This window comes from Chenopodium album, chromosome 4, assembly GCF_948465745.1.
Source record: "Chenopodium album chromosome 4, dcCheAlbu1.1, whole genome shotgun sequence".
In the NCBI taxonomy this organism is placed as follows: domain Eukaryota; kingdom Viridiplantae; phylum Streptophyta; class Magnoliopsida; order Caryophyllales; family Amaranthaceae; genus Chenopodium; species Chenopodium album.
The window spans coordinates 29,846,328-29,872,996 of record NC_137837.1 but is presented as its reverse complement, the minus strand read 5'-3'; positions in this window follow the sequence as shown (position 1 = coordinate 29,872,996).

Genomic DNA, 26,669 nt, shown 5'->3' with positions numbered 1-26,669 from the left:
CCAGTTGTTCGTGACAACTCTCCGCAAGCTAGGGAATGCTGTCGAAGATATCTTCTCTTGAAGTCATCCTCATTTGATGCGATAATTTTTCAAAGAAAATTACCGAAGATCCACGTTTGTTGACCTTTAAAAGTTCGCCTGAACTTTGCTTCATCTATTCCTGTACGTCAGCGCTTCCGTTGCTTTGAACCTGTATGCCGATGATCTTTTTCTTTTGAACCTATATGTTGGTGCCTTTTGCTAATGAGCCAATGCTTAGGCGCTTTAATCTAAGTGAGACGATCTTTTATCAAGTTGATCACTTCATGTAATCAAGTCGATTACTAAATCATGTCAAATTGCTTAGAGGGGCTAACTGGCGTACCAAGGAACCCAAAAATATGTTGCAGAAGGTTAGCACAACCTCATCAGGTGGCTGGGTGCTTCGGCGCCGCTGAAAAACCATCAGCGCCACCTTATTAGCATTAGCGCTAGGCGCTGATATTGGCGCCAGGCGCCAAGCCAAATTTGTGATGCCAATGCATAGGGCTTGGCGCCAGCACGGGGATTTCCTTAAATACCCCTTTCCTCTTCATTTCGTTGCTTTGTTCGTCGCGAAACTGCTTCAATTGCTCGGTTCTTGCTTGTTTCTCAACCGAATTCGCTCAAATTTGTTGCAAATCAAAGCTCTTTTCATCTATTTCCCTGATCTATGTAAGTTTTCTTCAAACTCACATCAGTTTTTATAAATTCTTGGCATGTTTATTCACGAATTTCATGAAAATTCGAAACTTATAATGCTCAATTTGCTTTGTTTGTCAAGTTTTATGCCATGAAATTGCTTGATTATGTTTGTATATTGCCTTGGAAGTAATTTGATACTTGTTTGACTCAATTTGGTGAAGAAATGAGCAATTTTCCATTGTTAGACCTCTTAAGGTCGTGAAGAACAATGTGGCTTGTTCTTGATATTTTTTCTAGCAATTCTTGTCCAATTTGTCACAATAATCACTATAGTGTTTCAAGAAATTGTTTGATTGCTTGAAAAATGCTGTTATGCTCAATTTAAATTTGTGCTCTGTTTTAGTACTACGTACTCTGTTTTTGCGAACATAGTATCATGCGGCTAGGCGAACCTTAGATACTATAGAACCTTAATTCATGATAATTCTTCACAATGTAGCATGGCTAGACAACGAGGCTCGGGTTCACGGTCCCGAAACACTAGACGGGAGCATGAGCCCGTAGAGGATGACGCTACGCCTTCCACTTTGCTTGGTCGACTTCCGGAGTGGGATGAGCGGACCCTTTTCTTATCTCCTTTCCACCACATTTCTGAGAGGGTGAGACAGGGCATCGCTCCTGGGAGGACACGACATCATGGCTCCAGATGTGATGGTTTAGGCGATTTGTACAGGATGCACATCGCTCGAGATCTTGAGACGAGACTCCTAAGGGAGTCTTGCGGGCTAGCTACTCTGTTCGAGACCTCTAAGGCTATGGTAGCCTCCAGCGGGGGTCATCATGTAGTGCGCGCTTTGGTGGAGTTCTTCTGGGACACCACCAACACCTTCCATTTCCCCTGGGGCGAGATGCTGGTCATCCCTACGGACTTTAGTCTCATCACAGGAATGGAGTTCACTTCTGTGCCACTGCCGTTTGACAGTGGAATCGACGTCTTCTCTTCGGAAGTCGAGGAGTTGTTGGGGCCGATCGCTTTTTCGGGCCCGAGCTGAGGTCGAGACTACTCTGTTTAGTGCTATAGGAATTCGCCGCTCGACGCTGGCAGCGGCTCTTGATGACGATGCGACCACCCGAGAGCAGCGGGTGCGCATCTTTGCGCTGATGTTGTTGTCAGGGATATTCTCCTTTGACAAGGGTAGTAGGGCATTGCTTTACTATCTTCCTGTTGTCCGTGATCTTCACCGGATCGGGACTTATGACTGGGCCAGCTTGGCCTATGCTGACTTCGTTCGTGCAATGAGGGACTCGTGTGGACACCGGTCCTTTAGGACGAACGTTGCTTTGTCTGCTTTTTGGAAGGTCATAGAGGTAAACTTTTATTCCCCATAAAGTTTAGCTCTGCATATTAGTTCGCACTTACTCACACTTTTAGCTCTTTGTAGATCTGGTTCTACGAGTACTTTCCTTCTGTTGCGCCGGCGAGACCATCGCCGTGGGGATTTCCAATGAGCGCCTCTTGGGGCGGTCATCATGTGGACATGTCCACTACACATGTCCGGAACCGGATCATCGCGGTACGACTTTTATTATTTATTTGGCTTTTTCGCGATGCTTTAAGTATACCTTCGCTTGATTGATGTTCTTTATAGGGACCTGAGGTGGTATACCGGCCGTGGGGCGGTTGGACAGTCCCTAGGTTAGCCGCACAGTATTCTGCTGAGCGTTGCTATTTCTTGGGGACTTATGGTGCGGTCGCGTACTTAGGAGAGAGGGTCGCTAGACAACACTCTTCTGATGTCTTCGTCGTTCCTGCTGCTCCACCACGTCATATGTTCGACGAGGCGCGGTTGTCGAGCATGTCTGAGGGAGCTGGTACCCCTTGGCGGTCCCATGTGATCCTCAAGGTGTTATGCTGAGGAGCTACTACCTTTGTTAGCTCCAGCCCTTGTACCGGCTGAGGACGTGAGGGTAAGATTTTTTAGCTTTACTTTACACTAAGTAGCCCCCAAGTAATGTTTTACTGACTTCTTTTTTGTCTTATCAGGATGGTGCTGCTGTGTTCGTGCCACCCCGTATGTCCATCCACTATCAAGGGATGTACGGGCCGATCGAGGAGATGATTTCTCCGGCTCCCGAGGGCGAGCGCTTCGTAGAGCGGTCGATTCCTCGCCACCAGACTAGAGTAAGCCTAGTTTTTTCAGAATTTTTGTGCTCATTTATCACGCATTTTTACTGACTTATTTTTTTGACAGTTTTAACGCGAGGTGGTTTCTGCGATGGCACGATGCATAGATGCCTTCCGGAGCCAGCTCGTCCGGATGAGGAACGCGGCCACTTGTCATCGGGATGACGTCATCCCAGAGGTAGCCTTTCTTTACTTATTATTTTTGCATTGCTGTTTTAATTTTACCTTGTTTCTAATTTAATTCTTTTTGCAAGGCCAGCCTATCGCTTCTCACACCCGCGCGAGACCTGAGAGGCGGAGGGATCCAGCGAGGTCTAGCTCGAGACGTCGTCGCACTTCGTCAGGGGGGTAGAGGCGGTCGCTCTGAGGCTGCTCGAGCTGACGTTGCTGAGGGCTCGGGATCTTCTTCTGAGGGTGCTCACGCTATACAGGTAGGAGAGGCTACCTCGGCTTTCAGAGGTGGTGGGATGTACGAGGTAGGCTCGTCATCGTAGCAGCCTCCGCGTCCTAAGCCTCAGGTTGATCCTGGCTGGAGTGGTCCTATATTGAGTTTTCCTCCTCCTTCGGAGATTGGAGCTGGAGCTGGTGGAGAGGTGACTCCTCATACGACGCAATTTTATGATATGATGGGTCTACGTCCTCCGGCGCCGTAGTTTGTCCCTGTGTATATTTTATTTTTACATTTTTTTTAGAACTTTGTCTTAAACTCATTATTCATAGACACATTTTGTATATTTATGCTATTATGAATTTATTTACTGTTGTGTGTATGTTTGTGTGTGCAAGAAAAGTGTGACAAACAATTTTGCGCAAAAATTCCGTCATTTTTATTATTGATGGAGGGTATCCGACTCTCTCCCCCAAAAAGAAAAAATAAAAAAGGAAAAAATTGAATAAAATGTCGGGTGTTTGGAATGTAAAATAAAGTCCAAAAAAGAATAATATAAAAATAATAGCTATATTTAATTAATTAAGAAAAAGGATAGAAAAGATGTTTAGGAAAATTAAACGGAGCCATAAAGTCATTAATCGACTCGAGTTTAATATTAAAAACGCAAGTTGAGTAGGCGCGGCTGATCTAGCAACTTGGCGCCAGCTGGCGCCAAGCACTACACTTAGCGTGTGGCGCCAAGCGTTGGCGGCTGGCGCCAATCACGGGATTTTGACGCCAATTAACGCTGATACCGTATTTCATCCTAATTAAAATTCTTCGCAATTTGTGTATAAAAATCCCCCTGCCCAGCCGATTCATCTCATAATTCCAGCGAATAAATAATTCTCTTCTTTATAAAAACAATCATAATGTCTTTAGTCACCAAAACCTTCACCCAATACACTCATGAATGGTGTTGATCTCTTAATGCGGGGGAGAGAAAAGAATTAGATTTATATCACCTGGGGGGAATTTATGGCATCAAAGGGGTAGATCTTGACCTAGAATTTATACATACCGCCTTAGAATTTTGGAATGTTGATACTCATTGTTTCAGAATAGGGTATGATGAGATTAGCCCTTTGCCGGAGGAATTTGGTGCTATCTTAGGCTTCCCTACAGACCTTATAGTAATCCCTAGAGTAGATGCATATTATTATAAGGATTTTGAGCGCTTCCTTAATTTGAAAGAAAGGGATTTAACAAAAATAGTAGATGGCAACATAGTTAATTTGAAAGAATTTGCACGTCATTATTTTGATAAACCTCTTTCTGAATCTTTTCATATATATAGAAGAAGGGCGTTCCTATTTTGCATGCTTAACCAATTTTTTCTTAGTAGTGGTAAAAATAATGAAGGTCAATCAATCATAACCACTGTACTAGAACAAATTGAATCAGGGAGAAATCCAATGCCATTGATAGTTAGAGAGACTATGATTAGTCTAGATGAATTGAAAAGGGACCCAAAAGCGCCTTTTCGCGGCTCTCCAATTTTATTACAGGTAGAAAAATAATATTTTTAATTACAGAAACCAAAAAATATATTTTTGTATTGTAATAGTAATTTATTTGCATTGCAATTTTTTTACAAATGTGGCTAATGGAGAGGCTAGGATTAATTAGCCCTCCGGATGATATTGAAAAGTATACTCCCAATTGCTTCGTGAGAAGGAAGAAGCGCATCCCTAAAATTGGGCGCCATGGGTGGAGAAAAGTCTTTGAATCACGTGATTTTGCTATCAAGTGGGTCGTCCCATGGTGGAAAATAGAAAGGACGGTTGGTGTTAACAAGCAAACTTTCTGCCGTCTTCCAAGCTTGTCTCGTGTAACTTATTATTACCCCTGCAGGGTAAAAAGACCATACGGCTTGCTTCAGAATACTCCTTCCGGGGATCTTTGTCCTCCCTATGAGTACCATGTATCTCAAGAAGCAGATAGATTCGATGCTTACTGGAGCGCTAGACCTTTATGGGAAGTGATTACCCAAAAGGTTCCTCCTTCTTTGCCCAATGATGTAAAGAAGTGGTTGTTGAAGAAATCTTCGGTTGATCAGGGTAGAACCGACGTGAAGAATCGTCTAGGTGACAGGGTGATTCCTGCCAAGGAACTCTTAGGTGCAAGAATTGAATTCAAAACACCTACAATGCCTAGGAAGAAAAATACTACCAAAGATAAAGAGAAAAGGAAAGCTAACACCATAGATAAAAAGGCTTCGGTGGAAAAGAAGCATGGAGTGTTAGCTGAAGGGGAGACCATCTACTCCAAAATTGAATGTAGGTCCTCTAAAGGATGCCTACTAGCTAAGGTTATGGATGAAGAGGAGGAAGCAGACAAAAATTGGAAAAGAGCTAGAAAGGAAAAGAAAGATTAAAAGCATTGCTTAGCTTTAGATTTATTCGACTTATATTGTTATTTTTATTTAAAGTTAATTTATTTCAGCTTTATTTAAATTCCATCAATAATGTAATTTTATTTTATTAATGAAATTTCAGCTTTCAATTAAATTGTTTACTTTAAATTTATTTTATTAAAGCAATGAAAACCGAAAAAATTACTTTTCTAGAAATTCTTCGAGTACGGAAGTCGAAAATTTTCCGAGAAACACCGAAATTCGCCCAGAACTTATTTCCAGACTGGCGCCAGTTATTGGCATTTGGCGCCTGCCATTAAAGTCTGGCGCCAGGCTCTAATTTCATCGGATGGAGCTAACAATATCTGGCTGGTGCCAGGTTCTTTTCTGCGACGCCAATAATTCGCCGATTTTCTGTTGAATTTTTAATTAATTCTGGAACGTGGAGATGTTGAAAAATAAAGTGGCCGCACCCGTAAGGGGTTTCCTACGTATCCTTTCTTAAGGAATCAGGCCGAACGTAGCCCTCTTGAGTATCCTACTCAAGTACTTATGGGTAGTATTTCTTAAGTTGGTCAAGATTTGTCATGTTTGAGAATTCATTGCCATCCATATCAGTTAGTTTTGCTGCACCTCCTGACAGGATTGTTTTGACAATGTAGGGTCCAGACCAATTAGGTCTTACTTTACCCCTTGGGTCTAAAACATTTTTCCTTAGTGCTTTTAATACCACATCTCCTACTTTGATATTTCTTGTCTTGACCTTTCTATTAAAATGCCTAGCCATACGAGTTTGGTAACATTGAGTGTGATGTAGAGCTTCTAGTCGTTTCTCATCGAGTAGAATCAATTCTTCGTATCTTGCCCTAGTCCATTCAACTTCATCGAGTTTATTCTCTAGCGCAATGCGTAGAGATGGTATTTCTAATTCGACTGGTTGTACGACATCCTATCCATTTACCAAGGAAAATGGCGTATTTGCTGTTGATGTACGGATTGACATGCGATAACCCCACAATGCGAAGTGAAGTTTATCAGGCCAATCCTTATAATTTTCCGTCATTTTCTAGATGATAGTCTTTAGATTTTTATTAGCTGCCTCAACTGCTCGGTTTCATTGAGGTCTATAAGGAGAAGAATGATGATGTTGAATGCCATATTTTTGTAGCAATTCTTTACATTCGGCTTGAAAGTGAGTTCCATTGTCACTTATCATTTCATGTGGGACTCCATATCGACAAATAATATTTCTTTCGATAAAGAGTGCTACATGTTTTGCAGTGAGTTTAGCGTACGATTGCGCTTCGACCCACTTTGTAAAGTAATCGATTGCTACTAGGATAAATTTGTGGCCTCCTGTCCCTGGGGGAGTGATTTTGCAAATGATGTCAATTCCCCATGTAGAGAATGGCCATGGCGATGTGTAGGTGTAGAGCAAAGATGGAGGGACATGTTGTAAATTGGCATAAATTTGGCACTTAGGGCATCTTTTTACGTATTGATGGCAATCCCTATTCATTGTAGTCCAATAATATCCTTCTCGCATTATTTTCTGGACTAACATTTTTCCATTTATATGTGTCCCACATATTCCTTCGTGGATTATTCCCATTACTCTTTGTGCATCCTTCTTTCCTACGCATAGGAGAGCTCGACCTTTAGGTACCCTTTTATGTAGTTCGTTGTCTATGAGTACATATTGAGAGGCCAAATATCTTAATGCTCGCTTTGCTCTTTTGTCAGCATGAGGAGGGTATCCTCCATTGGTGACATAATTGAGTATATCCGTGTACCACAGTTCTTCTTCTTCTTCTTCGCCTTGGATTACTTCGTCATCCTCTATGGCCTGGATGTATGCTGGTTTGTGCCTTTTTTCAATAGTTAGAGGCATTTGCTCGATTTCCGTGGGAATCCTAACCATTGAGGATAATCTTGCCAAAGCATCGGCAATTGGTTTTCTTCTCTAGGTAGATATATATATTCTACCTTCTCTAGCTGATCGGTAAGAGTTTCCAGATAGGTTTTGTAAGGGGCAAGGCTTTCGCTCCTTACTTTCCACCTCTTATTTATCTGATTGATAATCAAAGAAGAGTCTCCGAATATCCTTAACTTCTTTACTCCCAATGTCAATGCTGTTTCAAGGCCTACCACGCAAGCTTCATATTCAGCATCATTGTTGGTAACGTCGAAATCAAGCTTTATGGAGATTGGGACATGCTCCTCTTTAGGTGATACTAGTAGTACTCCAACGCCACATCCCTTTTGGTTTGAGGATCCGTTGAAATACAAGGTCCAAGTATCATCTTCAGTGACCATTAGGTCTTCATCTGGAAATTCATTGTCTTATATTGGCGTCGAGTCTTCTATTGGAAAGTCTGCTAGAAAATCTGACACCACAGATCCTTTGATAGCCTTTTGTGGCATAAACCTTACATCGAACTGGGCTAGATTGACTATCCATCTCGATATGCGTCCATTGAGTGTAGATTTCTCGAATAGATACTTGAGTGGATCTAATCGGGAGACTACGAAAACAGTATGCACCAACATATAATGTCTTAACTTAGTTGTGGCCCACACCAAGGCGAGGCACAATTTCTCGAGCGGTGTATAGCGTGTTTCGTATCCGAGCATCTTTTTACTTAGGTAATAGATTGCGTTTTCTTTTCCTTCTACTTCTTGTGCTAGCATGGCTCCCATTGTCTCTTTCGTAACCGTTAAATATAACCTAAGAGGTATTCCGGGAAGTGCTGGTGCTAATACGGGAGGATTTGCGAGATAGGCTTTGATCTTTTCAAAGGCTTTTTGACACTCGTCATCCCATATTGCTGGTACATTCTTCTTGAGCTTCTTGAAGATTGGTTCACATATCGTCGTAAGTTTTGATATGAACCTACTTATGTATTGCAACCGGCCAATAAATCCTCGAATTTGCTTCTCGATCTTTGGTGGTGGCATTGACATGATTGCTTTAATCTGGGTTGGATCTACCTCTATTCCTTTAGAGCTTATGACGTATCCCAAGAGCTTGCCTGAGGTGACTCCGAAAGCACATTTTGATGGATTCAACCTCATATTGTATTTTCTTAGCCTTTCGAAAAATTTCCTAAAGGCTAGTTGATGGCCTGGACGGTCTTTCGATTTTACAATCATGTCGTCGACATATACTTCGACTTCTTTGTGCATCATGTCATGGAGTAGGGCAGTTGCTGCACGTTGGTAAGTAGCACCCGCGTTTTTCAACCCGAATGGCATTACCGTGTAGCAGTAAGTGCCCCATGGTGTTATAAAGGTTGTTTTCTCCATGTCTTCTTCTGCCATGAGAATCTGGTTGTAACCTGCGTACCCATCCATGAACGAAAGAAGCGCGTGATTTGATGTGTTATCTACCAGAATATCGATGTGTGGCAAAGGGAAGTCGTCCTTTGGACTTGCCTTATTTAGATCTCGATAGTCGACACACATCCTTACCCTTCCGTCTTTCTTTGAAACTGGGACGACGTTGGCGACCCATTCGGGGTATTTGGATACCTTGATGAAACCTGCAGTTATTTGTTTTTGAACTTCTTCTTTTATTTTAAGTGCTATGTCGGGTTTCATTCGACGCAACTTTTGTTTTACAGGTTTCATTCCTGGAATTAATGGTATAGTGTGTTGAGCTATTTCTCTATTAATGCCTGGCATATCTTCATATGACCAAGCAAATACATCGATAAATTCTTTAAGTAAGTTAATTAAATCGGTTCTTTCTTGTTTATTCATTGTTAATCCGATTTTAACTTCTCTTTTATTAGTTTAATCATTCGAGATGTCAATTATTTCGGTTTCTTTAATTACCGGTGTTTTCTTTTCGAGTGTTTCCATTGCTTTAATAATTTCTTTGTCTTTTTCATCGTTAGCTAAGCACTGCTCGTCATCTTGGGTTAGGGAAGAACACAAGAAGTATGGAGAATGAGAAATATTATTGTACTCTGAGATCATTACATCAAAGAGTGATATGTCCTCAGGGACTGGATCATTATCTATCCTAGGAGAAGAAATAAGAGGGGGAGGAGCTACTACTAAAGACTTAGAAGACTCTAAAGGGAAAGACTTTGACTCGGACTCTGACTCAGACGACTCCTCAAACATCGGTCCCTGTCCTGTCGTGATTGATATCTTCCTTCCGCTTGGAGTAGTCACTTTGATAGTCTTGCGCCACCCTTGTAGTGATCCTTCAGCTGGAGTAATTAGCTTCGAGGGATCAAAGTTTTCACTTTGCAGGACTGTTTGAATTAGCGAGGTGTTAATCTCTCTATAAGTTGGCTCATTCTTTTCTCGCCCGAACAGTAATCCCATGAAGTTAAAGTCAAAGCATGGGGGTGCTTTCTCCTTGAGGACGGGAGTTGGGATTTCATCAGTGAAGTAGCAATCCAAGAAAATCTCAAATCCCGGTTGTCTTATGCCGTTTACAACAAATGGCTCGGGAAATTCATGGCATGGATAGTCCTCTCCTTCTTTTATAAACTGACCATTAAGCGTTGGTGATACTTGCAATGTGCGTTGGGGTTCTAGTTAACCGACCTCTTTTCAACTGGTGGGTCCCCAAATGGTCTAATAGGAGTTATAAGACCTTTTGCATTTAATCGATCAAATGCGGTGTCATAACTCATGCCAATAGGAGTGAAGTTCCTCCTAAATGGTTTCTTCTGTCCTTGGTTGTTCATGGAAAAAACTTCTCCTAAATTAAAGGTGCTAACATTATTTGAGTGGGCAGTTTTGGAAGAAGAAGGATTGTCGTTCTTCTTTCCTTTCCAGCCACTGTTGGAGTTACTGTTGGCAGCTTTTGACTTAGCAAAGTCATCTTCCATATTGATCCTAATGTCATAAACGACCTTGAAGGTATGAAGATTATTTTGATACTTGAGATGCTTGGAATATTTTTCTTGGAGGTTCTTGATAAACAGTCTCACAGACTCTTTTTCACTTGGCACCTCAATCATCTTATCTGAGGTTTCTCTCCACTTGTTAAAGAAAGAGGTGAAGCCTTCATTCTCTTTCTGCTTGAGGATTTCAAGTTCTCTATGGTCAGTCTCGACTTGAATGTTGCATTTGTACCTATCAACGAAAGCGTTTGCTATAGACTCCCAGGTAGAGGTCTTTACTTTCTCGAGAGAAAAGAACCATTGTTGGCAAACGGTCTCGAGAGATAGTGAGAACAGAGAAGGGAAGACCTTCTTACCGATACCCTTGATACTCATTATTGTTTCAAATGCTCTTAAATGAATGTAAGGTTGTCAATTGCTCTGAATTTTTGGATGTCGTTGGCGTTGAACTTCTGCGGAAGAAGATCTTTGTCCATCGAGACCCCTTGTGATGTAAGCTCTTGAAACTTGTAGTCGCTAGACAACTTGCTTAAACTCTCTTGCATGAGGTCCATTTGTTGTTGCTTCACGGGATCATCGATCCTAAGTGCGAGAAGCTTCAATGTCTCAGTCACACAAGCCAGTTGGTTCTTGAGATCATTGACTTCTTCTTGAGTTGCCATTGTAGTCTTAGCTTTTCTCTTGCGAGCTATGGGTTTGTCAAAAAGCTGGACTTGTACGAAGAGGTTATCTTGATTAATCGTCCTTCCTTTCTTGGCCACGCGCTGTAAATTAAACCATTCTGCGTTTTAATTACTCAACTCGAATCAACTTGACTTTATGGTTTATTTTAGGGGAAAAAGAAAATAGAAAAGGGTGCATATTTTTGGCAAAAATAATGTACATATGTTTAGGGAACTAAGTATTATTATTTTTATATTGGAGGATTAATATCCGACTTACCCCCCTAAAAAAAATGACGGAAAAACGCGCACACAAGACTCTCTTAATCATGGTCAAAGTATGTGTATTGGTGTGTGCGTTGAGTGTAAGTGACATGCTTGGACTCTTGTGTAAGACCATGGGACTTAGTGCCTAAACTCGATCATTTATTCAATTAAATATTAATGACAGCAAAATTAACCGAATTAAACAGGAGACTGATTAATTAGACCCTAGGTGATGACTAGACCAATAATCCGAACTGTCGGCCAAGCGACAGGACTGGCGTCACACTGTGGAGCTTGGAGCCAGGCGACAGACCTGTCGTCAGGCGCTACACACCATAGCGTGGCGCTACAGCTCAGACCTTGGCGCTACAGCTCAGACCTTGGCACCATAGCTTCGGTCTGGGACTGTTTTCGGTGTTATTAGTCAACTGGGGTATGCCTAAAGTCGTACTAGGTCAATTCCGATTAAAATATTAGACTTTATTGCCTCAAATTAATTAATTAGGCAAAGTTATTTAAGTCATTAATTTATGTAGTCTCAACACAAGTCAACAAACGGTTAAGAGAAACATAGAATATATACGCACAACAAATAATGCACAATTAGTCAAGTAGGCACAATATGATGAAATGCGTTCGCAACCTAACCATGGCTCTAGTTCTCTAAAGTTCGGGATATGGTTTAGTCAAAGAGGGTCCATGGTTAATTGTCCAGATGCACCGCGCGGAAGCCTAACCGTGAAGGGTTGGCACGAGTGGATAGGACACCGCGAGTTTTAGAAAAAACTCGCTTCCATGGTTTGGTGAATTCAACATCTCGGATGTACCCTTTGTTGCACAGAGCGTTCAATCGGGTAGATGGAGCATGATTTCCCAGAAGGTTATGTCCATATGTAGAACACATATGGGTTTCAGAAAAGTGAGAAAAAATTCAATCAGGAAGTAGGATCGAGCAAACAATACGACAAACCGGTGGAAATTAGAACGCATATTTCTTGCTCGGTATTGGGGGAAATTGGCGCCAGCAAACAGAGTCTGGCGCCAACTTTTAACTGTAGCGCCTGGCGCCAGTACTGGCGTTTGGCGCTACAATTAAAATACTGGCGCCAAGCTGTGGCCCCTGACGCTACTTCCCACATGCCTCAGCAGCTTTCTGTGCTCGATAAAATTTTCCAGTTTCGCACGGTGTTATTTCAGTCCTAGTTGTAAAAGATATTTCTCAAATTTCGTATGTGTAAAATCCTATGTTTTTAACTCATTACGGATGGTCTTTACAATGAGAACTTTTTTATGCATATGACAATTATGTTAATCAAAATTACGGATGGTCTTTCGAGTCTCATCCTGTCATTCTAAATCATTGCCGAAACCAATTCAGGAATTAAAATAGAAATCCTCCCGAGTGGAGTCGCCAAAAACTGTAGGGAATAATTTCAAGCCTTTAAATCCTACTAGCTTGAACCCCACTGTGATCATACACTAAAGTACGGTGGCGTCAAAAAGGGAAGAAGATAGAGAAAAAGAGTCGCTAACAAGTTTTTTAGGAACTTTTCAACCGTTCACGAGGTGAAGGTTAAACCCCTTAACGATCCAAGAGATCGTCAACTCCATAAGGTCTAGAACCAAATAAGGGTTCGGGGTTGAAGGTACAAATCCAACCTAAAAGAGATTGAACCTGCCCCTAATAATAGACCTCTACTTTATTCTGATCGTATTAATGTGCGCTTTTTAATTAACATGCAATCAATAGGATTAACCCTAAACCTGTTTATCTATGTTGGTTGAATATTAATGCACAAATAAACTATTATTAGCGATCACTTGAAATTATAATTATATTAACCCTAACAAGATTATTAATATCTTATTAAGCGTGATTACAAGTATCAATTCCCTTTAAACATGCAATAAAAGGAGTGATCAAGCAATAAATATAATATCAAGCAACATAATAAATAATAAACAATATCACGAATAATTATAATAACATTAATATCATCATAAATAAAATAATCATCATCAAAATAATAATAATAATAATAATAATAATAATATTAATAATAATAATAATAATAATAATAATAATAATAATAATAATAATAATAATAATAATAATAATAATAATAATATTCATAATCATCAGAAATCATAACAATTATGATCATAATCAGGTTCATGTTAACATTAAAGCATAATAATAGCAAGATCCTTGGCATGATACTAACAAGATTAATAACAAACCCTAGCATGTCACTAAGCAATAAAAATCAACGCTTTAACCCTATCATGATACTAACAATCATATATATTAGGAAGAATATCGGAAGCATCATAGCAATCATATTTAATATTAAAATTACCCTAGACATGATACTAGGAATATCATAATAACGATTTAAACATGATTTCTACATCAGAATATCAATTAAAACCATTAAAGCACTTACTTTGATGCCTCGTACCTCTTTCTAATAACAAAATACACGCGTTAGTAACTTCAAGGAAAATAATAAATCAAACCATTAAATTAAATAATTGAAATAGAGATTTGGGACCAAACCCTCAGAAATTAAACCTTTCACATCTAGGGCGAAGGCAACTTCGAATATGGCTAGGTGTTTCTAGATCTTGCGAATGCGGAATTTTGTATGAAAAGCAAAGTTTAGAAAAAGAATTGAATGTTGAATTAAGAATTGAGAGAATGCTAATTAAAACTGATTGTGGGTGAAATAAAACGGAGTTTTTATTACGATATTTATAGAGAAAATCAGCCAAAAAAGATAAATTAACAAAACAGAGTCTAACGCTCAGAAAACAGAGTTGGCGCCAGGCGCCAGGCCTGGTTCCAGGCGCCAAAGCCTAAGGTTAGGCGCCAAGCCTGATTTTAACACGTTTACGAAAATCCGATAAGTTTACCGTAATGGAGGATAAAATCATATAATTTCCTCAAAAATGCTATTTGATTTTGATTAAAACTCTGAAAAGTCAACAAAAGTCAATTTATCAATGCTAATTGAATTAGGAATGAAAAGAACCTTCTAGAAGATTCTAGAAGACTAAAACCATTCCTAATTTCATTTGGAATGATAAATCATATTAGGCCCTCCCCTAGCTCATTGGGCCGTACATAAAGCTCAAATCGGGCCCAGTTTGGTAAATTGGCCATAACTTCCTCAATATTCATTGGAATTGGGCTTATAATATATCGTTGGAAAGGTCTTTGCAAGCTCTATCCAACTACACTATTATTGGACCCATATCATGAACCAATCAAACTAGATTGGCTGTTTTCTTAAAATAAGTTTTAAAAAACAGAGAGAAGAAAAAAGAAATTAAAACTTTCCGCAACACTAGACTTTCCACACTTTCGTTTCATTCGATTATGATTCGACGCGAAAGGTACTCATCACTGGGTTTTGTTTTGGGGAGACACAAATGGGTGTCTACAGAAGCCCCCACTTTGACTGATTTTGGAGCTGAGAAACGCAAGTTTCGAAAACAAAAGTAAAAGTATCGATAGGGACGGAGAATGATTCAGAACGTTCTGCGATCCTAAACCATTCTTGTAACGCCAATACCTGCAAAACTAGGATTGGTTAAACAGATAAAAGAGTTAAGAAACGCGTATCTTGCACCGTCGAGCACACGTCTCTGAAAGTAACCAATTGTTTTGATGACCTCCTGCAAGCTAGGGAATGCTGTCGAAGGTATCTGCTCTTGAAGTGATCCTCATTTGGTGCGATAATTTTCCAAAAAAAATTACCGAAGATCCACGCCTGTCGATCTTTAAAAGTTCGCCTGAACTTTGCTCCCGCTATGCCTGTACGTCGGCGCTTCCGTTTCTTTGAACCTGTATGTCAGGGCTCTTTTGCTTTTGAACCTATATGTCGGTGCCTTTTGCTAATTAGCCAATGCTTAGGCGCTTTAAGCTAAGTGAGACGATCTTTTATCAGGTCGATCACTTCATGTAATCAAGCCGATTACTAAATCATGTCAAATTGCATATAGGGGCTAACTGGCGTACCGAGGAACCCAAAAATATGTTGCAGAAGGTTAGCACAAGCTCATTAGGTGGCTAGGTGCTTTGGCGCCGCTGAAAAACCATCAGTGCCACCTTATTAGCATTAGCGCCAGGCGCTGATATTGGCGCTAGGCGCCAAGCCAAATTTGTGACGCCAGTGCATAGGGCTTGGCGCCAACACGGGGATTTCCTTAAATACCCCTTTCCTCTTCATTTCGCTGCTTTGTTCGTCGCGAAACTGCTCGAAGAAACCCGAAAGCTTCAATTGCTCGATTCTTGCTCGTTTCTCAACCGAATTTGCTCAAATTTGTTGCAAATCAAAGCTCTTTTAATCTATTTCCCTAATCTATGTAAGTTTTCTTCAAACTCTCATCAGTTTTATGAAATCTTGGCATGTTTATTCACGAATTTCACAAAAATTCGAAATTTATAATGCTCAAATTGCTTTGTTTGTCAAGTTTTATGTCATGAAATTGCTTAATTATGTTTGTATATTGCCTTGGAATCAATTTGAGACTTGTTTGACTCAATTTGGTGAAGAAATGAGCAATTTGCCATTGTTGGACCTCTTAAGGTCGTGAAGAACAATGTGGCTTGTTCTTGATATTTTTGCTAGCAATTCTTGTCCAATCTGTCACAATAATCACTATAGTGTTGCAAGAAATTGTTTGATTGCTTGACAAATGTTGTTATGCTCAATTTTAATTTGTGCTCTGTTTTAGTACTACGTACTCTGTTTTTGCGAACATAGTATCATGCGGCTAGGCGAACCTTAGATACTATAGAACCTTAATTCATGATAATTATTCACAATGTAGCATGGCTAGACAACGAGGCTCGGGTTCACGGTCCCGAAACACTAGACGGGAGCATGAGCCTGTAGAGGATGACGCTACGCCTTCCACTTCGCTTGGTCGACTTCCGAAGTGGGATGAGCGGACCCTGTTCTTCGCCCCTGTCCACCACAATTCTGAGAGGGTGAGACAAGGCATCGCGCCCGGGAGAACACGGCATCACGGCTCCGGCTATGATGGTTTAGGCGATTTGTACAGGATGCACATCGCTCGAGATCTTGAGACGAGACTCCTATGGGAGTCTTGCGGGCTAGCTACTCTGTTTGAGACCTCTAAGGCTATGGTCGCCTCCAGCGGGGGTCATCATGTAGTGCGCGCTTTGGTGGAGTTCTTCTGGGACACCACCAACACCTTCCATTTCCCCTGGGGCGAGATGATGGTCACCCCTACAGACTTCAGTCTCATCACAGGAATGGAGTTCACTTCTGTGCCACTGCCGTTTGACAGTGGAATCGACGTCTTCTCTTCGGAGGTCGAGGAGCTGTTGGGGTCGATCGCTATTCGGGCCCGAGCTGAGGTCGGGACTACTTAGTTTAGTGCTAGAGGAATTCGCCGCTCGACGCTGGCAGTGGCTCTTGATGACGATGCGACCACCCGAGAGCAGCGGGTGCGCATCTTTGCGCTGATGTTGTTGTCAGGGATATTCTCCTCTGACAAGGGTAGTAGGGCATTGCTTTACTATCTTCCTGTTGTCCGTGATCTTCACCGGATCGGGACTTATGACTGGGCCAGCTTGGCCTATGCTGACTTCGTTCGTGCGATGAGGGACTTGTGTCGACACCGGTCCTTTAGGACGAACGTTGCTTTGTCTGCTTTTTAGAAGGTCATAGAGGTAAACATTTATTCCCCATAAAGTTTAGCTCTGCATATTAGTTAGCACTTACTCACACTTTTAGCTCTTTGTAGATCTGGTTCTACGAGTACTTTCCTGCTGTTGCGCCGGCGAGACCATCGTCGTGGGGATTTCCAGTGAGCGCCTCTTGGGGCGGTACTCATGTGGAAATGTCCACTACACATGCCCGGAACCGGATCTTCGCGGTACGACTTTTATTATTTATTTTGCTTTTTCGCGATGCTTTAAGTATACCTTCGCTTGATTGATGTTCTTTATAGGGACCTGAGGTGGTATACCGGCCGTAGGGAAGTTGGACAGTCCCTGGGTTTGCCGCACAGTATTTTGCTGAGCGTCGCTATTTCCTGGGGACTTATAGTGCGGTCGCGTACTTAGGAGAGAGGGTCGCTAGACAGCACTCTTCTGATGTCTTTATCGTTCCCGCTGCTCCACCACGTCATATGTTCGACAAGGCGCGGTTGTAGAGCAAATCTGAAGGAGCTGGTACCCCTTGGCGATCCCATGTGATCCTCGGGCGGTGTTATGCTGAGGAGCTAATACCTTTGTTAGCTTCAGCCCCTCTACCGGCTGAGGACGTGAGGGTAAGATTTTTTAGCTTTACTTTCCACTAAGTAGCCCCCAAGTAAAGTTTTACTGACTTTTTTTTTGTCTTATCAGGATGGTGTTGCTGAGTTCGTGCCACCCTGTATGTCCATCCACTATCAGGGGATGTACGGGCCGATCGAGGAGATGATTTCTCCGGCTCCCGAGGGCGAACGCTTCGTAGAGCGGTCGATTCCTCGCCACCAGACTAGAGTAAGCCTAGTTTTTTCAGAATTTTTGTGTTCATTTATCACGCATTTTACTGACTTTTTTTTCTAACAGTTTTCACGCGAGGTGGTTTCGGCGATGGCACGATGCATAGATGCCTTCCGGAGCCAGCTCGTCCGGATGAGGAACGCGGCCACTTGTCGTCGGGATGACGTCATCCGAGAGGTAGCCTTTCTTTACACATTATTTTTCATTGCTGTTTTAATTTTAACTTGTTTCTGATTTAATTCTTTTTGTAGGGCCAGCCTATCGCTTCTCACACCCGCGCGAGACCTGAGAGGCGGAGGGATCCAACGAGGTCTAGCTCGAGATGTCGTCGCACTTCGTAAGGGGGTAGAGGCGGTCGCTCTGAGGCTGCTCGAGCTGAAGTTGCTGAGGGATCGGGATCTTCTTCTAAGGGTGCTCATGCTGTACCGGTAGGAGAGGCTACCTCGGCTTTCAGAGGTGGTGGGATCTACGAGGTAGGCTCGTCATCGCAGTAGCCTCCGCGTCCTCAGCCTCAGGTTGATCCTGGCTGGAGTGGTCCTATATTGAGTTTTCCTCCTACTATGGAGCCGGGAGCTGGAGCTTGTGGAGAGGTGACTCCTCGTACGGCGCAATTTTATGATATGATGGGTCTACGTCCTCAGGCGTCGTAGTTTGTTCCTGTGTATATTTTATTTTGACTTTTTTTTAGAACTTTGCCTTAGACTCATTATTTATAGACACATTTTGTATATTTATGCTATTATGAATTTATTTGATTGTTATTATTATGTGTATGTTAGTGTGTGCAATAAAAGTGTGACAACAATTTTGCGCAAAAATTCCGTCATTTTTATTATTGATGGAGGGTATCCAACTCTCTCTCCCAAAAAGAAAAAAAAAAGGAAAAAATCGAATAAAATGTCGAGTGTTTGGAATTTAAAAAATTAAGAAAAAGGATAGAAAAGATGTTTAGGCAAATTAAACGGAGCCATAAAGTCATTAATCGACTCGAGTTTAATATTAAAAACGCAAGTTGAGCAGGCGCGGCTGATCTAGCAACTTGGCGCCAGCTGGCGCCACACTATGGCGCGTGGCGCCAAGCGCTACACTTAGCGTGTGGCGCCAAGCGCTGGCGGCTGGCGCCAATCACGGGATTTTGACGCCAATTGACGCTGATGCCGTATTTCATCCTGATTAAAATTGTTCGCGATTTGTGTATAAAAATCCCCATGCCCAGCCGATTCTTCTCATAATTCCAGCGAATAAATAATTCTCTTCTTCATAAAAACAATAATCATGTCTTTAGTCACCAAAACCTTTAACCAATACACTCATGAATGGTGTCGATCTCTTAATGCGGGGGAGAGAAAAGAATTAGATTTATATCACCTGGGGGAATTTATGGCATCAAAGGGGTAGATCTTAACCTAGACTTTATACATACCGCCAAAGAATTTTGGAATGTTGATACTCATTGTATCAGAATAGGGTATGATGAGATTAGCCCTTTGCCGGAGGAATTTGGTGCTATATTAGGCTTCCCTGCAATAGACCTTATAGTAATCCCTAGAGTAGATGCATATTATTATAAGGATTTTGAGCGCTTCTTTAATTTGAAAGAAAGGGATTTATCAAAAATAGTAGATGGCAACATAGTTAATTTGAAAGAATTTGCACGCCATTATTTTGATAAACTTCTTTCTGAATCTTTTCATATATATAGAAGAAGGGCGTTCCTATTTTGCATGCTTAACCAATTTTTTCTTAGTAGTGGTAAAAATAATGAAGGTCAATCAATTATAACCACTGTACTAGAACAAATTGAATCAGGGAGAAATCCAATGCCATTAATAGTTGGAGAGACTATGATTAGTCTGGATAAATTTAAAAGGGACCCAAAAGCGCCTTTTCGCGGCTCTCCAATTTTATTACAGGTAGAAAAATAATATTTTTAATTACAGAAATCAAAAAAATATTTGCATTACAATTATTTCGCAGATGTGGCTAATGGAGAGGCTAGGATTAATTAGCCCTCCGGACGACATTGAGAAATATACCCCCAATTGTTTCGTGAGAAGAAAGAAGCGCATTCCTAAAATTGGGCGCCATGGGTGGAGAAAAGTCTTCGAATCACGTGATTCTGCTATCAAGTGGGTCATCCCATGGTGGATAATAGAAAGGATGGTTGGTGTTGACAAGCAACCTTTCTGCCGTCTTCCAAGCTTATCTCGTGTAACTTATTATTACCCCTACAGGGTAAAAAGACAATACGGCTTGCTTCAAAATATTCCTTCCGGGGATCTTCGTCCTCCCTATGAGTATCTGTATCTCAAGAAGTATATAGATTCGATGCTTACTGGATCGCTAGACCTTTATGGGAAGTGATTACCCAAAAGGTTCCTCCTTCTTTTCCCAATGATGTAAAGAAGTGGTTGTTGAAGAAATCTTCGATTGATCAGGGTAGAACAAACGTGAAGAATCGTCTAGGTGACAGGGTGATTCCTGCCAAGGAACGCTTAGGTGCAAGAATATAATTCAAAACACCTACAATGCCTAGGAAGAAAAAAAAAACTACCAAAGATAAAGGGAAAAGAAAAGCTAACACCACAGATAAAAAGGCCTTGGTTGAAAAGAAGCATGGAGTGTTAGCTGAAGGGGAGACCATCTACACCAAAATTGAATGTAGGTCCTCTAAAGGATGCCTACTAGCTAAAGTTATGGATGAAGAGGAGGAAGCAGACAAGAATTGGAAAAGAGCTAGAAAGGAAAAGAAAGATTAAGAGCATTGCTTAGCTTTAGATTTATTAGACTTGGATTGTTAATTTTTTTTTTTATTTAAATTTAATTTATTTCAGCTTTCTTTAAATTCCATCAATAATAAAATTTTATTTTATTAATGAAATTTCAGCTTTCAATTAAATTCTTTACTTTAAATTTATTTTATTAAAGCAATGAAAACCGAAAAAATTACTTTTCCAGAAATTCTTCGAGATTGGAAGTCGAAAATTTTCCGAGAAACACCAAAATTCGCCCAGAACTTATTTCCAGACTGGCGCCAGTTATTTGCATTTGGTGCCTGCCATTAAAGTCTGGCGCCAGGCGCCAATTTCATCGGCCGGCGCTAACAATATCTGGCTGGCGCCAGGTTCTTTTCTGCGACGCCAATAATTCGCCGATTTTCTGTTGAATTTTTAATTAATTCTGGAACGCGGAGATGTCGAAAAATAAAGTTGCTGCACCCGTAAGGGGTTGCCTACGTATCCTTTCTTAAGGAATCAGGCCGAACGTAGCTCTCTTGAGTATCCTACTCAAGTACTCATGGGTAGTATTTCTTAAGTTGGTCAAGATTTGTCATGTTTGAGAATTCATTGCCATCCATATTAGTTAGTTCTGATGCACCTCCTGACAAGATTGTTTTGACAATGTAGGGTCCAGACCAATTAGGTCTAAATTTACCCCTTGGGTCTAAAACATTTTTCCTTAGTGCTTTTAATACCAAATCTCCTACTTTGATATTTCTTGTCTTGACCTTCTTATTAAAATGCCTAGCCATACAAATTTAGTAACATTGAGTGTGATGTAGAGCTTCTAGTCGTTTCTCATCGAGTAGAATCAATTCTTCGTATCTTGCCCTAGTCCATTCAACTTCATCGAGTTTACTCTCTAGCGCAATGCGTAGATATGGTATTTCTTATTCGACAGGTTGTACGGCATCCATCCCATATACCAAGGAAAATGGTGTATTTCCAGTTGATGTACGGATTGACGTGCGATAACCCCACAATGCGAAGTGAAGCTTGTCAGGCCAATCCTTATAATTTCCGTCATTTTCTCGATGATAGTCTTTAGATTTTTATTAGCTGCCCCGACTTCTCCGTTTGCTTGAGGTCTATAAGGGGAAGAATGGTGATGTTGAATGCCATATTTTGGTAGCAATTCTTTTCATTCGGCTTGAAAGTGAGTACTATTGTCACTTATCATTTCATCTAGGACTCCATATCGACAAATGGTGTTTCTTTCGATAAAGAGTGCTACATGTTTTGTAGTGAGTTTAGCGTACGATTGCTCTTTGACCCACTTTGTAAAGTAATCGATTGCTACTAGGATAAATTCGTGGCCTCTTGTTCCTGGGGGAGTGACTTTGCCAATGATGTCGATTCCCATGTAGAGAATGGCCATGGCGATGTGTAGGTGTAGAGCAAAGATGGAGGGACATGTTGTAAATTGGCATAAATTTGGCACTTAGGGCATCTTTTTACGTATTGATGGCAATCCCTATTCATTGTAATCCAATAATATCCTTCTCTCATTATTTTCTAGACTAACATTTTGCCATTTACGTGAGTGCCACAGATTCCTTCGTGAACTATTCTCATTACTCTTTGTGCATCTATCTTTCCTACACATAAGAGAGCTCGACCCTTAGGTACCTTTTATGTAGCTCGTTGTCTATGAGTACATATTGAGAAGCCAAAAGTCTTAATGCTCGCTTTGCTATTTTGTCAGCATGAGGAGGGTATTCTCCATTGGTGACATAATTTAGTATATCTGTGTACCACGGTTCTTCTTCTTCTTCTTCTTCTTGGACTAAGTCGTCGTCTTCTATAGCCTAGATATATGCTCGTTTGTGCCTTTTTTCGATAGTTAGAGGCATTTGCTCGATTTCCGTGGAAATCCTAACCATTGAGGCTAATCTTGCCAAGGCATCAGCAAATTTGTTTTCCTCTCTAGGTAGATATGTATATTCTACCTTGTCGAATTGATCGGTAAGAGTTTCCAGATAGGTTTGGTAAGGGGCTAGGCTTTCGCTCCTTACTTTCCACCTTTTAGATATCTTATTGATGATCAAAGAAGAGTCTCCGGATATCCTTAACTTCTTTACTCCCAATGCCAAAGCTGTTTCAAGGCCTACCACGCATGCTACATATTCAGCGGCATTGTTGGTAACGTCGAAATCAAGCTTTATGGAGATTGGAACATGCTCCTCTTTAGGTGATACTAGTAGTACTCCAATGCCACATCCCTTTTGGTTTGAGGCTCCGTCGAAATACAAGGTTCAAGTATCATCTTCAGTGACCATTAGGTCTTCATCTGGAAATTCATTGTCTTGTATTGGCGTCGAGTCTTCTATTGGAAAGTCTGCTAGAAAATCTGACACCATGGATCCTTTGATAGCTTTTTCTAGAATAAACCTTACATCGAACTGGGCTAGATTGACTATCCATCTCGATATGCGTCCATTGACTGTAGATTTCTCGAATAGATACTTGAGTGGATCTAATCGGGAGACTACGAAAACAGTATGCACCAACATATAATGTCTTAACTTAGTTCTGGCTCACACCAAGGCGAGGCACAATTTCTCGAGCGGTGTATAGCGTGTTTTGTATTCGAGCATATTTTTACTTATGTAATAGATTGCGTTTTCTTTTCCTTCTACTTCTTGTGCTAGCATGGCTCCCATTGTCTCTTTGGTAACCGTCAAATATAACCTAAGAGGTATTCCGAGAAGTGCTGGTGCTAATACGGGAGGATTTGCGAGATAGGCTTTGATCTTTTCAAAGTCCTTTTGACAATCGTCATCCCATATTACAGGTACATTCTTCTTGAGCTTCTTGAAGATTGGTTAACATATCGTCGTAAGTTTTTATATGAACCTACTTATGTATTGCAACCGGCCAATAAATCCTCGAATTTGTTTCTCACTCTTGGGCGGTGGCATTGACATGATTGCTTTAATCTTGGTTGGATCTACCTCTATTCCTTTAGAGCTTATGACGTATCCCAAGAGCTTGCCTGAGGTGACTCCGAAAGCACATTTTGATGGATTCAACCTCATATTGTATTTCTTAGCCTTTCGAAAAAAAAATTTAAGACTAGTTGATGGCCTGGACGGTCTTTCAATTTTACAATCATGTCATCGACATATACTTCGACTTCTTTGTGCATCATGTCATGGAGTAGGGCAGTTGCTGCACGTTGGTAAGTAGCACCCGCGTTTTTCAACCCGAATGGCATTACCGTGTAGCAGTAAGTGCCCAATGGTGTTATAAAGGTTGTTTTCTCCATGTATTCTTCTGCCATGAGAATCTGGTTGTAACCTACGTACCCATCCATGAACGAGAGAAGCGCGTGATTTGCCGTGTTATGTACAAGAATATCGATGTGTGGCAAAGGGAATTTGGACTTGCCTTATTTAGATCTCGATAGTCGACACACATCCTTACCCTTCCGTCTTTCTTCGGAACTGGGTCGACGTTGGCGACCCATTCGGGGTATTTGGATACCTTGATGAAACCTGCAGTTATTTGTTTTTGAACTTCTTCTTTTATTTTAAGTGTTACGTCGGGTTTCATTCGACGTAACATTTGTTTTACAGGTTTCGTTCCTGGAATTAGTGGTATAGTGTGTTGAGCTATTTCTCTATTAATGCCTGGCATATCTTCATATGAACAAGCAAATACATCGATAAATTCTTTAAGTAAGTTAATTAAATCGGTTCTTTCTTGTTTATTCAATGTTAATCCGATTTAACTTCTCTTTTATGGGTTGAATCATTCGAGATATCAACCGTTTCAGTTTCTTCAATTACCGGTGTTTTCTTTTCGAGTATTTCCATTGCTTTAATAATTTCTTTGTCTTTTTCATCGTTAGCTAAGCAATGCTCGTCATCTTGGGTTAGGGAAGAACACAAGAAGTAAGGAGAATAAGAAATATTATTATACTCTGAGATCATTACATCAAAGAGTGATATGTCCTCAGGGACTGGATCACTAACTATCCTAGGAGAAGAAATAAGAGGGGGAGGTGCTACTACTAAAGACTTAGAAGACTCTAAAGGGAAAGACTCTGACTCGGACTCTGACTGAAACGACTCATCAAACATCGGTCCATGTCCTGTCGTGATTGATATCTTCCTTCCACTTGGAGTAGTCACTTTGATAGTCTTGCGCCACCCTTGTAGTGATCCTTTAGTTGGAGTAATTAGTTTCGAGGGATCAAAGCTTTCACTTTGTAGGACTGTTTGAATGAGCGAGGAGTTATCTTCTTCATAAGTTGGCTCATTCTTTTCTCGCCCAAACAACAATCCCATGACGTTAAAGTCAAAGCATGGGGGTGCTTTCTCCTTGTGGACCGGAGTTGGGATTTCATCAGTGAAGTAGCAATCCAAGAAAATTTCTTTCTTTTGAATGTGAGCGTCCCTACAACAAATGGCTCGGGAAATTCATGGCATGGATAGTCCTCTCCTTCTTTTATAAACTGACCATTAAGCGTAAGAGGGTACTGATCCATTGGAATTTCTTTCTTTTGAATGTGAGCGTCCCTACGTGCTTTCAACTTTTCCTGGGCTCGCTTGACATCTTTTCGAGTCGGTTCGAAACCAAGTCCGAAAGTATCTAACTTAGGGAGGCCAGGTGACTCCAGTGGTTTTGCCATTCCTTTCTTCTTTCCTAAAGTCATCCCATGAAAGTGTCCTTCTTTCTTCAGCATGGCGTTGACAATCATGTTTGAATGGGGGTCATGGCAAAGAGGGGTCCCTTCATCCTCCTGGATTAAGGAGACTTCTTCGTTAAAGCCCCATAGGTCTTCGTCGTCTTCGTCGTGCTCTACATTAATGATTGGATTCTCTATGGATTTGATTCTCATAGGCGAAGCATCTATAGTGATTGAAATTCCCCCAACTATAGCTTTTACTTGTTGGTGTAGAGATGAAGGGACGACCTTTAGATCATGAAGCCAAGGGCGTCCCCACAATAAGTTGAATGAAGCTTTGATGTCCACTACTTGGAATGTAGTAGCATGTTCTATTACTCCTGCCGTTACATTTAGTGTAATCTTGCCAAGAGCTTGACGACGAGTATTATCGTAGGCTCTTATTCCTTGTGTGGACGGAGTTAAATCTTCATCCCTTATGCCGAGCATCCTCGCAGTTCTAAGTGGACAGACATTGATAGCCGATCCATTGTCTACAAGAGTCATAGGAACATTCATGCTTTTGCAAACTACCATGAGGTTTAATGCCTTGTAATGTTTGTCACCTTCTGGGGGTTAATCTTTGTCAGAAAAGGTGATCAAATTAATCGGCCTAGGAAGGTCACTTGTAAGGAAGTTGGCTAGTCCCTCAGGAGTAGTGTCAGAATCTATCCCGATTTTATCCAAGGCATTCATTACAACCAACCTATGCTCTCGAAATGTTGCCAGAAGTTTCCACACATTCATCTCAACTCTTTTTTTCTTAAACTATTTAACAATATCATTGTCTTTAATGATAGGTATGGGAACTTGATGTACGGTTGGCATAGGTTGTGTTGAAACGGGAGGTTGCATTCTCCCAGATCTTGTGAGGACATCTATCGATGAATCTTCTTCAGCCCAAATGTCATCTGTGGTGTATCACATAGAAGGTGAAGGTCCTACTATGTCCTTTAGATAGACATCTTCTTCATCACTATCCCAGACTCCATTCATGGTTGTATCCTCTTCTTGTTAAACTTTGACCAGTTTCTTTTCATCAATCATTTTCTGTACCAAATCCTTGAATTTGAAACAGTTTTCTATAGTGTGACCCCTAATTGATGATACTGACAGTAATATCTATATGTCCTTTTTAATGACTCGAATGGTCTCGGTTCGAGAGGTTTGACCTCGCCACTCTCGGAGAGCATTTCAAACATTTTCGCATATGGGATCCCAATTGGAGTGTAAATTCTATTGCTCTTCTTGGGTTTTTCAGTG